Source organism: Crotalus tigris, unplaced genomic scaffold (assembly GCF_016545835.1).
Source record: "Crotalus tigris isolate CLP2741 ecotype Arizona unplaced genomic scaffold, ASM1654583v1 scf7180000018783.1386937, whole genome shotgun sequence".
Taxonomy (NCBI): Eukaryota; Metazoa; Chordata; class Lepidosauria; order Squamata; family Viperidae; genus Crotalus; species Crotalus tigris.
The window spans coordinates 1,160,078-1,172,095 of NW_024097198.1; the positions used below are offsets into that span (position 1 = coordinate 1,160,078).

The 12,018-nt window shown below is 40.4% G+C and overlaps 1 protein-coding gene across 1 annotated transcript in view; it reads right to left on the reverse strand.

Moving 5' to 3' along the window:
• Window positions 1-12,018, reverse strand: part of CDH13 (cadherin 13) — a 250,018-nt gene that overhangs the window by 30,074 nt on the left and 207,926 nt on the right. The gene's annotated exons all lie outside the window — the stretch shown is intronic.

Here is a 12,018-nt window from a genome sequence, read left to right on the forward strand (position 1 = left end):
CATCTACCGAAGATGCCACTCTACAAAAAATAAGAGAACAGCTTCTTGGTTCCCATTCAAAAAATGGCACAAGACAGAAAGAAAGACATATTAACCGTAACCTTGGGGTGCATATTCATGAACACATTTTCTTCTAAATATGCTTTAAAGTGTTGATGTTTAAAGTGTTGGCCCTGGATATCTGAAAGACCAACTGTTTCCCCAATAAACCTGGCTTTCAAAGTTATGGGAGGCTGTTTTTAATGGACAACAGGTGAAGGCAAGATGCCTGCAGGTTTCTGGGTTGTTACACCAGTGTTGGGAACAACCTGTTGCAAGACACCCAATTATCTGTTTGTTCTTCCATTGGCAGATGAGGGCATTTTAATGCACTCAGCTTCCTTATGCTAAAGTTCAATTGTCCACCGTCGAATATTTGAAAAGCCTTTCATTGTATTTCAGAGGAATGCTTATTGCATTTTAGATATGCTTTATTGTACTTGATGACACAGAGATGTTAGAGTGTTACAGTGATTGTGGAATCAATGAAAAAAGCTAGTTAGTTGCAAGGATTTGGCACGATTGCATTGGAATACCCATAACTCAGGACCATTGAAAGAAGATATCTCAGCTTTTTCCTGCTATCTAAATTCAAGCATGTACCCGAGCAGTACTTATGAGATAATGTGTCTATTTTATGTCTTTTCATTTCTCATTTTTGCAAATCTATCTAATGCAATTCACTGAATTTATTATTTTTAATCCATTAAACCTTCTTTATATTTTAGTGCGAAATCCTACCCATTTGTCCCCCTCATGTATTTGCTTTTTACAAACAGATCTCCATGACAGTTATTTTTGTCTTTATTTTCATGAATATACATCTTTTTATGAAGATTTTGCCCCTTAATAAACTTTCTTTTGACAAATTATGCCGCAAGAAATCCCGAAACATTTGAACAATCATGTTTCAGTTTATGTATTGCTTAAAATTCAAAACGAGATGAGTTTACCTCCAACCGTGAACTAAATAAAATGCTCTCCCACCCCTAATGAGCAGAAACATCAAAGGAGAGGAAGAAAGTGGGTTACAGATACCCAGAATAACCCTACAGGAAATTATTCAGTTTGTCAGGTTAAATGTGGAAAAACAATTGAAAAGCCAAGAGATACAAACAATTAAACTTCAGTCAGGTTGCAAGCTATGGTCTGAACAAGAAAAAGATGCCTTAAATACTGGCCATCAATGCTTCCAAAAAAGTAAAAGAGAAATTATTTTTGATATGGTCCCAAAAGCTCTAAAGCAGGGGTTCTCAACCTTGGCAACTTTAAGACTTGTGGACTTCAACTCCCAGAATTCCTCAGCCAGCTTTGCTGGCTGAGGAATTCTGGGAGTTGAAGTCCACAAGTCTTAAAGTTGCCAAGGTTGAGAACCCCCGCCTAAAGCACCAGGTACCCTAAAACTGATTGCTGGTTGTATTAAGTGAGACCTGGGTAAATGCAATTTTTCATTGTCCTAACAGGTGGCAGTGCAGATGTGCACATATTGCTATGGGTTTTGTCTGAAAAGTAGGACTAGGGGTGACATGATAGCCGTGTTCCAATATTTGAGGGGCTGCCACCAAGAAGAGGGGGTCAACCTATTCTCCAAAGCACCTGAAGGCAGAACAAGAAGCAACAGATGGAAGCTAATCAAGGAGAGAAGCAAATTAGATCTAAGGGGAAATTTCCTGACAGTGTGAACGGGTCAGTGGAATGAGTTGCCTCCAGAAGCTGTGGGTGCTCCAACACTGGAGGTTTTTAAGAAGAAACTGGACAGCAGCTTGTCTGAAATGGTATAGGGCCATGGTGGCAAACCTACGGCACGCGTGCCACAGGTGGCACGCAGAGCCCTCTCTGTGGGCACGCGCACCGCCGCCCCAGTCCTAGGCCTTCAGCTAGGTTTTATAAAACCTTTTCGCTTTAGGCCTCCGCCGCCGTATGCAAAAAAAAAAAGGTTCAATCAATGAATCAATTTCAACTTCTTACGGGGAAAAAAAAGATCTCGCAAAGTTGGAATTGATGGATTGAACTTTTTAGTCTCACCCAGTCTGCCGTTATCACCACAGCCATGCCCACCCAATGGCCACACCCATCCAATGGGCCACACCCATCTAATGGGCACACCCACCCGGCACCCGACGATACATAAGTGGGTTTTGTGTTGCAGGTTGGGCACTCGGTCTCCAAAGGTTTGCCATCACTGGTTTAGGGTCTCCTGCTTGAGCATGGGGTTGGACTAAAAGATCTCCAAGGCCCCTTCTGGCTTTGTTATTCTGTTATTCTATTATTCATTTCTGTGGGTGGCTGCAAATAACCCATGCTGTAAACTCTCCTTGCTGGTTCTTTATAAACCATCCTCCATAAACCATAGAAGCCCCTTCCAACTCTATTATTCTGTTATTCTGCACATAGTTCCTGGCCATTGAATCAGTGCTAGGAGCAAAAGATTGTTGCCTCCAACTAATATGCCTCAGCCTTATTTATCAGAAGCTGCAAGTCCGCAAGCATTTTTTGGTCATTGAACCAACCTCTCTTCATGACGAAAATGAATAATTAGTGCAGGAGAATGTGTTGAAGGGAGAAACAATGGAAGAAATTAATGCCATAAGGAATGTACTGTACAAAAAAGACTTTTGTGATTCTTTTTTTACTATACTGAATGGAAGGCACCTTGGAATCAAGGGGGCTTAAAACCATTTGTGACCATCTGCTTTCCACTATGATAAGACTCTGTCCAGACAAATGGATTGGAAGATGGACAATAGATTCAGCCTCGTTTCGTATTGTGAGAGAGATTTAAACATTCCGAAGAGAGATTGTGCAGGGAGATCTCGTCTCTTTCCAATGTGAGTCTGATATCAGCTAGAGGCAATTTACAGGGTTGGTGTGACTGTTTACGTGAAGTGGCACCAGTTTTATCTTTCACAACCATGCTGTCTCTTGCCAGCTTCGCCAATGGCGCCGTCAGCCTAACAGCCTGAGAAGGCATTCTTGAAAGATTATCTTGTTTCTCCAATTTTAGGGTGGGGGGAAACTAAGGGGGAGAGATTGTGAGGAAAAGAGAAGAAATGATCACGGTTTCATGTTGCTTGGAGGAATGTGTGTTCTTTTGAATTGCAACATCATGTGTGATAAAGAACTCAGCCGACAATCTGGCAAGCTTTCAACGATGCTTAAAAACTACAGGCAGAATTAAACGTTGGCCTGTTGAGATATAGAAACTTTTCCAAGGCTCTCCAGATTCTTTTTCGCATATGAATCATTTGAACAGGAAACAAATTCATGCCTGAAGAGAAGAATTCAATCCTAACAATAATATTGTTCTACTTCAGTTGATGGGTATCCAATAGCGGACATCAAGGATAAAATTACTTCTACCATCTTCATAGTGTAAAAGCTCTAATAACCATATGTAATCTAATCATCAATCTACTATCCAAAATAAATGGAATCCTTGAAATTCAAATGAATTCAATCATCTAAAATGAACTCAAGTAAAAGTTAGCCTGATGAACAGTGGCCAGGCTTAGCTTGAACAATGAATAGGAGTCATGAATAGGAGGGGGCAGAGTCAAGAGAGGAATTAGACTAGAATCCTTACGTGTCCACAAATGCTCTAAGTCCACCCCTCTTGAATTCCATTAACTCTTATTTAGCACTAGTTTAGTGCTGCCAGTTGATCAGATTCTTGTGATTGGTTGAGCAATGAATCTTTTGACCTGGACCTTACGTGTGATCCTGATTCTTTGTGCCTGATATTGCTCTTTCTTTGGATTTCTAGGTCCTTAACTGGTAGTTTTAATGTGAGGTGCTTTTTGGATAAAGATATGGTGGAATATTCAAAAAATTTTTAAGAGAAGGATAAAATTCACTCCACAATTGTTTTTGTTAGGTATCATTGTTGATTGTAATGATAAAGAAATTATTTTAATGTTAAATTTAATTACAGCAGCAAGGTTGTTGATAGGACAATATTGGAAGAAGGAATTTTTGCCTACCTTGGAGGAATGGTTTTTTAAAGTTTCTTATTTATCTGAAATGGCAAAAATTTCGGCTTATTTGAAAGATCAATCGCAAGAGAAATACCTCTTGGTATGGAAAAGATGGATAAACTTTATACAGTATAAGTATGATATTAAAAGATATTATTTAGCTTTTGAATAATTTATGTTTAAAGTTTAAAGTTTAAGACAATAAGTATTTTTTATTATATATATATATATTCGATTTTTTTATTATATATATATATATATATTCGATTTTTTTTAATGTAACTTTTGTTTGAGGTTTACTTAAGTTTAAATGTTTTGTATTTTTAGTTCTAGTTAACCCTGTATTCAGCTCTGAGAAGAAGGGGGGAGGGTTTTTGGGAGGGTAGGGAGGTAGTGGGAGAGGGATATTATTGTAAAATTGTAAAACTTTTAATAAAAAAAAATGTGAGGTGGCACTTTTACCCATGTTTTTAAGAGGAAAAGAAATAGTAACCACCCCACAGAGGCCTAAAACACCTCCCCAAGCCATACAATCCCATGCCTATCTCTGGATGCAAATATTATTCTGCCTGATGGGGTCAGAATCTCCTCTCTAGGATCTCCAGAAGGGATCCAGGAGCCAGTTTGTGCTGACTTGATCTCAATGGGTTTACTAGGGAATAAGCAACCTTTAGGATCATTTTTAAAATGCTTACGTAAAGCCAAAGTGAGTAAGCCCATACAATATAGGATTAACTAAGTTTTCCACATTTCCTCAGTGTAAAATCTTTTTGGGAGATGCCGTTTCAGAGGTCCTCTCCTGCTTAGCTGTGAGAGATGGCTGCCCAGAAAATGACCTTCTCCTTGGGGAGCCTCCTGTACTAAAATAGTCTCATCTTCCCACAAAAAAAAATAATGAATTGGATTGTCTGGCTTTTCGGTATTATTTTTGTTATTAGCGCTGTGGTGTACTCTTTTAATCAATGAAATCTCTGGTGGGTTGAGCTTGTGTTAGTTTAGCATTTTATGAACTTTTTTCTTGGTTATTTTTTGATGTGCATTTTTAATTGAACTGCACTAGAGAATTGCTACTGCTTTTTTAGAACAAAGAAATGACAGACTATTAAATGCTCTCAAGATTAGGAAGATAGATATGTAGGTTTAACGCTTCTTGCTCTCCAGTAAAGGTAAAGGTCTCCCTGTCAGTTGTGGCACCTCTAGTGGGTGGTGCCCATCTCTGTTTCTTGACCAAGGGAGCCAGATTTGTCCAAAGATATTTTCTGTCGTCATGCTGCCAGATGCACAGAACGCTGTTACCTTCTCACCGAAGTGGGTACCTAATTGTCTACTCGCGTTTACATGCTTTCGAACTGGTAGGTAGACAGGAGTTGGGGCAAGGAATGGGAGCTCACCCTGTTGTGCAGGTCTTGAGTCTCAAACCCACGCTGTCGGCTTTCCAGCTGAGAAGCTCAGCATCTTTAACCACTGAGCCATCGTGCCCCATTGCTCTCTAGTATGACTATATAATTCCAGGGATAGATCTTCAATGCTTGTTGGTTGTTGTTCTTAAACATTGCTGCTTCTAAACGCCGACTTATGCCTTCTTTCTAATAAGGCCTGGTCCACAACCCTAAGCTCTAACCTTCATTGAACTTTAACTTGGTCTCTGAGCTGAACCCATGCCTTCCTCCAGAGCAGTGGTTCTCAACCTTTTTAATGCCGCGACCCCCAACCGGTCATAAGTCGAGGACTACTCCACCGGTCGTAAGTCGAGGACTACTCAACCAGTCATAAGTTGAGGACTACTCAACTGGTGCAGCACCGTTTGCAGAATGGGACTTTTGGTGGGCTCAGCAGGGCAGAGACAGCCTGGACAATTCCTATTGGCTTTTGAAAGCCAAGAGAGTTAGACTCTATTCAAGAGAGTCTACTCTATTGGCTTTCAAAAGCCAATAGAATAAAAGAGAGTAGCACAGCTAAGGAAAAGGGGGAAAAAATGGCGGACTACGTTGTTTGGCGACCCCCGTGAAATGGTCGTTCGACCCCAAATGGGGTCCCGACCCACAGGTTGAGAACCACTGCTCCAGAGTGACTAAGCCTTAGGTTCTGGGTTTCCTATCATCTTCTATATCAAGGCTGTCTTCCTAAATATAATGTGGCTCATCAACTCAGTAGAAAGACATGTTTGCTGGTAATTTATGGTTTTTCTGATGCCTAACAAAATGTGTGATTGCATTTATATTCAGAAGCTATTTTCCAGAAATTGGACGACTTATTAAAAAGTTAATAAGCAAACACATCAACCCGCCCACGCCAATTGAATTTCAGGAGATATTTATTCTATCACTGTCACATTATGGTAAGCAGTTGGATGGGAACCATGCACTCAAACATTTCAGCAGTTTTCCTAACTGGAGTTAAATACAATTCTAATAGCAACTGCTACAAAGCCATTCTTCAAAGGAGACTAGGAAACAGAGGGTATAATTAATCCCCTTGCGGTTATGCCAGTGAATGTTGAGGTATCCCATCAAGTTTCATCAGGTTCTGAGGTCTGCTTGAAGAAGCTGGCAGCAGAGGATGAAATACATTTGGAGAATTGCTTTCATGACTCAGAGCTTATGGGAACACTGCGGAAAGGCAGCTGGGGACTGGCTGAAAAAAAATAAGGGTAAGAAGAGCGAGCAACTTCTAGCTTCGTGCCTCTGATTTCAGTTTACTTTCAGTCAGTCTTGGGAACCAGAACGAGGCATGATTCCTCAAATGTAACTTCAACCCATCAAGGTCTTCTGGAAATGCGAATGCTTGCCTCATTGCATTCATGAATTATATCCCACTATTGTTTTCATTTTTAACATGAGCTTCACCTTGACCTTCGTCATGCTACCCCTGGCAGTTATGAGAGACAGGTCATTCTAGTGGATAAAATCACAGATTCAGAAGAAATGTTTTGGCATTTCTATACAAAGAGTGTGTCTTTTTTTTTTATTCCCTTGGCTGGATATTTGATATTTATCAAATATTTTGCCTTTCTCTGCTAGCACCGTTTCTGCTTTAAAGCTTGCAATATAGAGCAAGGTGGCTTTGAAGGACTTTTTATTTTTTGAAAAAAGATGACAAACATAGGATTAGCTAGACTGCTGGCGAGCTTTTCCAGTCTAGTGCCTTCTTATTGGCATGGGGGTGATCATAGTCAACTGGTAGAAGCCACCACAATGTCATGGTATGCATGGCATCATTGCACAAAGGATAAAAAATGCCATAATTGTGTCATTCAGGGATGGTGTTATAATGTGTGTGTCTTGTGCATCATCCCCCAAAAGATACATCATTGTGTCATTCATTGATGATGTTATGGTGTATGTGACATTCCTTGCCTCAAGGGATAAAAAAAGATAGAGACAGAGATAGAAATAGAGAGATAGAGAAATAGAGAGTCAAGACAACTCATTGCAAGACCTTTGGCAGTTACATGCCTCTGTGTTTCAACTTGCCTTTAGAGTAAGGGGGGGAGGTGTTACTTCCGAGTGAGAGAAACGAAACTTCTACAGTTCTGCTGAAGACTATGCGAGCCTGAAACCTTTTCAAGGACACCATAAGAGGTGTGAATTTGAAGCAGATGGTTCCAATAACAAAGTGAATGTTGCTGTCGACTATGTAAGATTTTGGGGTTTGGCTGGGAAAATTATTGTTTTAATCTATGATTGTGTGTTGGAACCTCAGAGTTAGTTTTGCTTCGACATTACCATGCAGTGTATTTAATAAGCAGCAAGAGTTTCGAAGATGTAATAAACCTGGAGTTTTATTTGGATTCTTGAGCTGGATGTTGACAAACAGAGAGAATAGATATAGAAATAGATAGATAGATAGATAGATAGATAGATAGATAGATAGATAGATAGATAGATAGATAGATAGAAAGAAATAGAGCTAGAGCTAGATAGAGTCCCCCAAGTATTTGCTGCCAATTTGGTTATTTAATCAATTAGGTAGGCTTGAAAGTCATAATCAGCATTTCCCCTCTTTTGCTGGAGAACGATTCAGTCACATTGGTTTCCAAGAATCAAAGTTGCAGTCATATATTTACATAAATAATTAAAACTCCAGAAGCACAGTAGGTAATAAAAATATATTGCCACAATAAAATATGAAAGCAAAGAGCATTGCTTTAATTAAACATTACCACTGTAGTGCAGTGAACAACTTATTTGTATTTGGTTCTGAAGTCAAAACTATTCTAATCTCTGAACTTGTTGAGCCTGAAGTGGAACAACATACCTTGAAGGATCTTTCCACCGAGATAAATTCTTGAAGCCATTAAATATGTTTAATTAAGACTTACTGTTAATAATGGATTTTTCAGAATTAGGCTGTTCTTTAATTTCCCAGGGTAGAAACTGTTATTGCATTTGGCCTTGAAGTTTCTCTCTCTCTCTCTCTCTCTCTCTCTCTCTCTCCCTCTCTCTCTCTCTCTCTCTCACACACACACACACACACACACAAAAATATCAAAAAGTTTTGATTAGAATTTCAGAGTTCGCAAACAGGCAGGCAAAATTAAAGTCTTTGCTCTGATGCGATCTAGGATTAAGAAATCAGAGTTCAGGATTAACTGTTAGTCTGGATTAAAAGGTGAAATTATAAATGGTTTGTGCCATACCAGTGTTGCTTTCTTTTGCCTTGTTTTAAGAAAAATAGCATCTATACAATAAATTGGAATTAAGATTAATTTAACTGAGTCCCAATTCTATTTCAACAACAGATACAAATTCTTTATTTAGCTCAGGTAGCTGGAAAAATTGCAACTGACACTGACTATTTTATCATGCTCCTTAGGACAATTCATCTTGAACTTGGAATCAAACTTATTTTGCAGTTAAACTAGAAACACAACACTACAAGCAAATATGCATGAACGAAACAATTGTCTTGTCAATAACTCCACCAACACTGACAGGGCAAGACACTATTATATTACATGAGAGCAAACCCCACCCCCCACCCCTACTAGCACTGATTACCATAAATGCCGGCGTATAAGGCGACTTCCGCAAGCGTTAAAATCGGAGCCAAAGACGGGGGTCGTCTTATACACCAAGTCGTCTTATACGCCAGAAATACTGGTAGTTTCCGGCGTATAAGACAACGTTCTAGGAATGCAACTCGGCGACAAAGACGGGGGTTGTCTTATACGCCGGGTCGCCTTGTACGCTGGCATAAACGGTATAATACCTAGTTGGGTCATGAAACATCTGCAAGAAAACAATCAAGCTCAGAGAGCACCAAGGACCCCTCATTCCTACCCTGATATTCTCTTTTATCATTCTCAATTTCTTTCATATTCCCACCACTTCCATCCTGTCCGATTCTACTCGTGACCTGAGCAACTTTATTCCCTTGGAAGTGGGATCTGTCCAAGCCTCCTGAACTTGTTTTTCATATTGCAATCATTGCTGCTTTCTTAGCCCGAGGTAAGCAAAACATCATCTCTGGGGAACACATGGGAAAAGTCTCGTTCCAATCTTAGTGGTAAAAGCTGGTTTAAGCAATGTCACAATCCCTGAGATGTTTCTTTCAGCTGCCGTCCTGATTGTTATTCAAGGTGGCTAACCCTATGCAGATTTCAACTCATAGTACATAGCCAAGGAGATTTCTGCTGTGCTGTCTGGCTGGGCAAAATGACTTGCAAAGCTAATGAGCATTCCTGATTTTCCACTACTAACGGCTGCTATTTTGCATTTGCAACCTAATCATGAAAAAGGGTGGGTGGAGAAAAAAACGAGAGAGAATGAGATGAAGATCTGAAATTGGTAACAGCTTTAGAATGATAAAGAGACGAGATGGCGCAGTGGTTAGAATGCAGCATTGCGGGCTAATTCTGCTGACTGTCGACTGCCTGCAGTTCGATCCTCACCAGCTCAAGGTTGACTCAGCCTTCCATCCTTCCGAAGTCGGTAAAATGAGGATTGTTGGGGGGGCAATGTGCAGACTCTGTAAACTGCTTAGAGAGGGCTGTAAAGCACTGTGAAGTGGTATATAAGTCTAAGGGCTATTGCTCTTCCTTTTCCCCTCCTTCCTTCCCTCCCTCTGTGCGCAGTGGTTAGAATGCACTATTGCAGCTAATTCCACCAGGAGTTCGATCCTGACCATCTCAAGGTTGACTCAGCCTTCCATCCTTCTGAGGTTGGTAAAATGTGGACCCAGATTGTCAGGGACAATATGCTGACTCTGTAAACTGCTTAGAGAGGGCTGTAAAGCACTATGAAGCGGTAGATAAGTCTAAGTGCTATTGCTATAGCTAAGTGCTATAATCAGGGCCTATTGATCAGGTTTCCTTCCTCTCCCCTTCTTCTTAACCCATGTCATGTCTCTCCAACATTCTCTTAAGGTATCTGCCAGGTGCAAAAGATGAAACACTGCAAATAATTAAAGGATCTCATCAAAGTAGCTCTCCTGAAGACAGGTGCACCTGTCAATAATGCTCCCACCATATTTCCTAATCAAAAGGCCAGGAACAGTGGGAGCTAAAATATTCTTGTTCCATACAATCCAGGTCTTCAATTATTCATCTACGAAGAAGGTATATGGTGTACCTAACGTATGTAATATATACATAGACATAGGCACTTGTGTGGCACACTATATGTGTATATAGACACATAAATGTGTACAGGTAATCCTTGACCTACAGCCATTCATTTAGCAATCCTTCAAAGTTACAACAGCATTATAAAAGTGACTTATCATGGGTCTTCACTTTTATGACCATGGCAGCATCCCCAGGGTCACGTGATCAAAATTCGGACACTGGGTAGTAGGCCTGTATTTATGAAGGTTGCTGTGTCCTGGGGTCATGTGATTATCATCTGTGACCTTCCCGACTAGCTTCTGACAAGCAAAATCAATGGTGGAAGCCAGGTTTGTTTAAGAATCAAACGATTCCCTGAACAATGCAGTGATTACCTTAACAACTCTAGCAAAAACTGTTGTAAAATGGGGCCTAATTCAGTCAACACTGCCTTGCTTAGCAGTGGAAACCCTGGTCTCCCGTCTCCCTATACAAGGGAATGACGCTTGTTAAGATCAAAACTCATACTTATTCCTGACGCAGGAGATTCAAGTATTCCTATTTAAATTTAAGTAGGCAAAAGGAACTCTAATTAGCCATATTAACCTTTCTCCTCTTGCAGATTGAATGCTCCAATTTACTGATGTTCTCCTTTTGCATTAGTTCTCCTATTTTATCTATTTGATAAAATGACAGGACTATTGGTTTTTTTTTCTTGTTTGGTTTAAGGCAGAGGTCCCCAACCTTTTGGGCACCAGGGACCGATTCCATGCAGAGAGATTTTTCCACGGACTGGAGGGTACATGGTTTTGTGTGTTGCCTGCATCCCGCAGATGGGGCTTTGCTTGTTTGTGTGGCCCAGTTGCTGGTATGCCACGGCCCGGTACTGGTCTACAGACTGGGGGGTTGGGGACCCCTGGTTTAAGGCACAGGTAGTCCTCAACTTATATCTATTTGTTTAGTGACCATCTGAAGTTACAACAGTGCTGGTCCTCACACTTAAAACTGTCTCCATGCCCTCATTGTTACACGACTAAAATTCAAGTGCTTGGCAAACTGGAATGCATTTATGACAGTTGTGGTGTCCTGGGGTCATTGAAACATGACAGCAGTGTTCTAGTATTTGGGGGGGGCTGCCATAAAGAAGAGGGGAGCAAACTATTTGCCAAAGCACCAGAAGGCAAGACAAGAAGCAATGGATGGAAACTAATCAAGGAGAGAAGCAACCTAGAACTAAGAATAAGTTTTCTGATATTATAACAATTAATCAGTGGAACAATTTGCCTCCAGAACTTATGAGTGTTCCAACACTGGAGGTTTTTAAGAAGAGACTAGACAGCCACTTGTCTGAAATGGTATATGGTTTCCTGCTTGAGCAGGGGGTTGGACTAGATGACCTCCAAGGTCCCTTCCAACTCTGTTATTCTACAGTATGCTTTATAGGTTCTATATCAATTT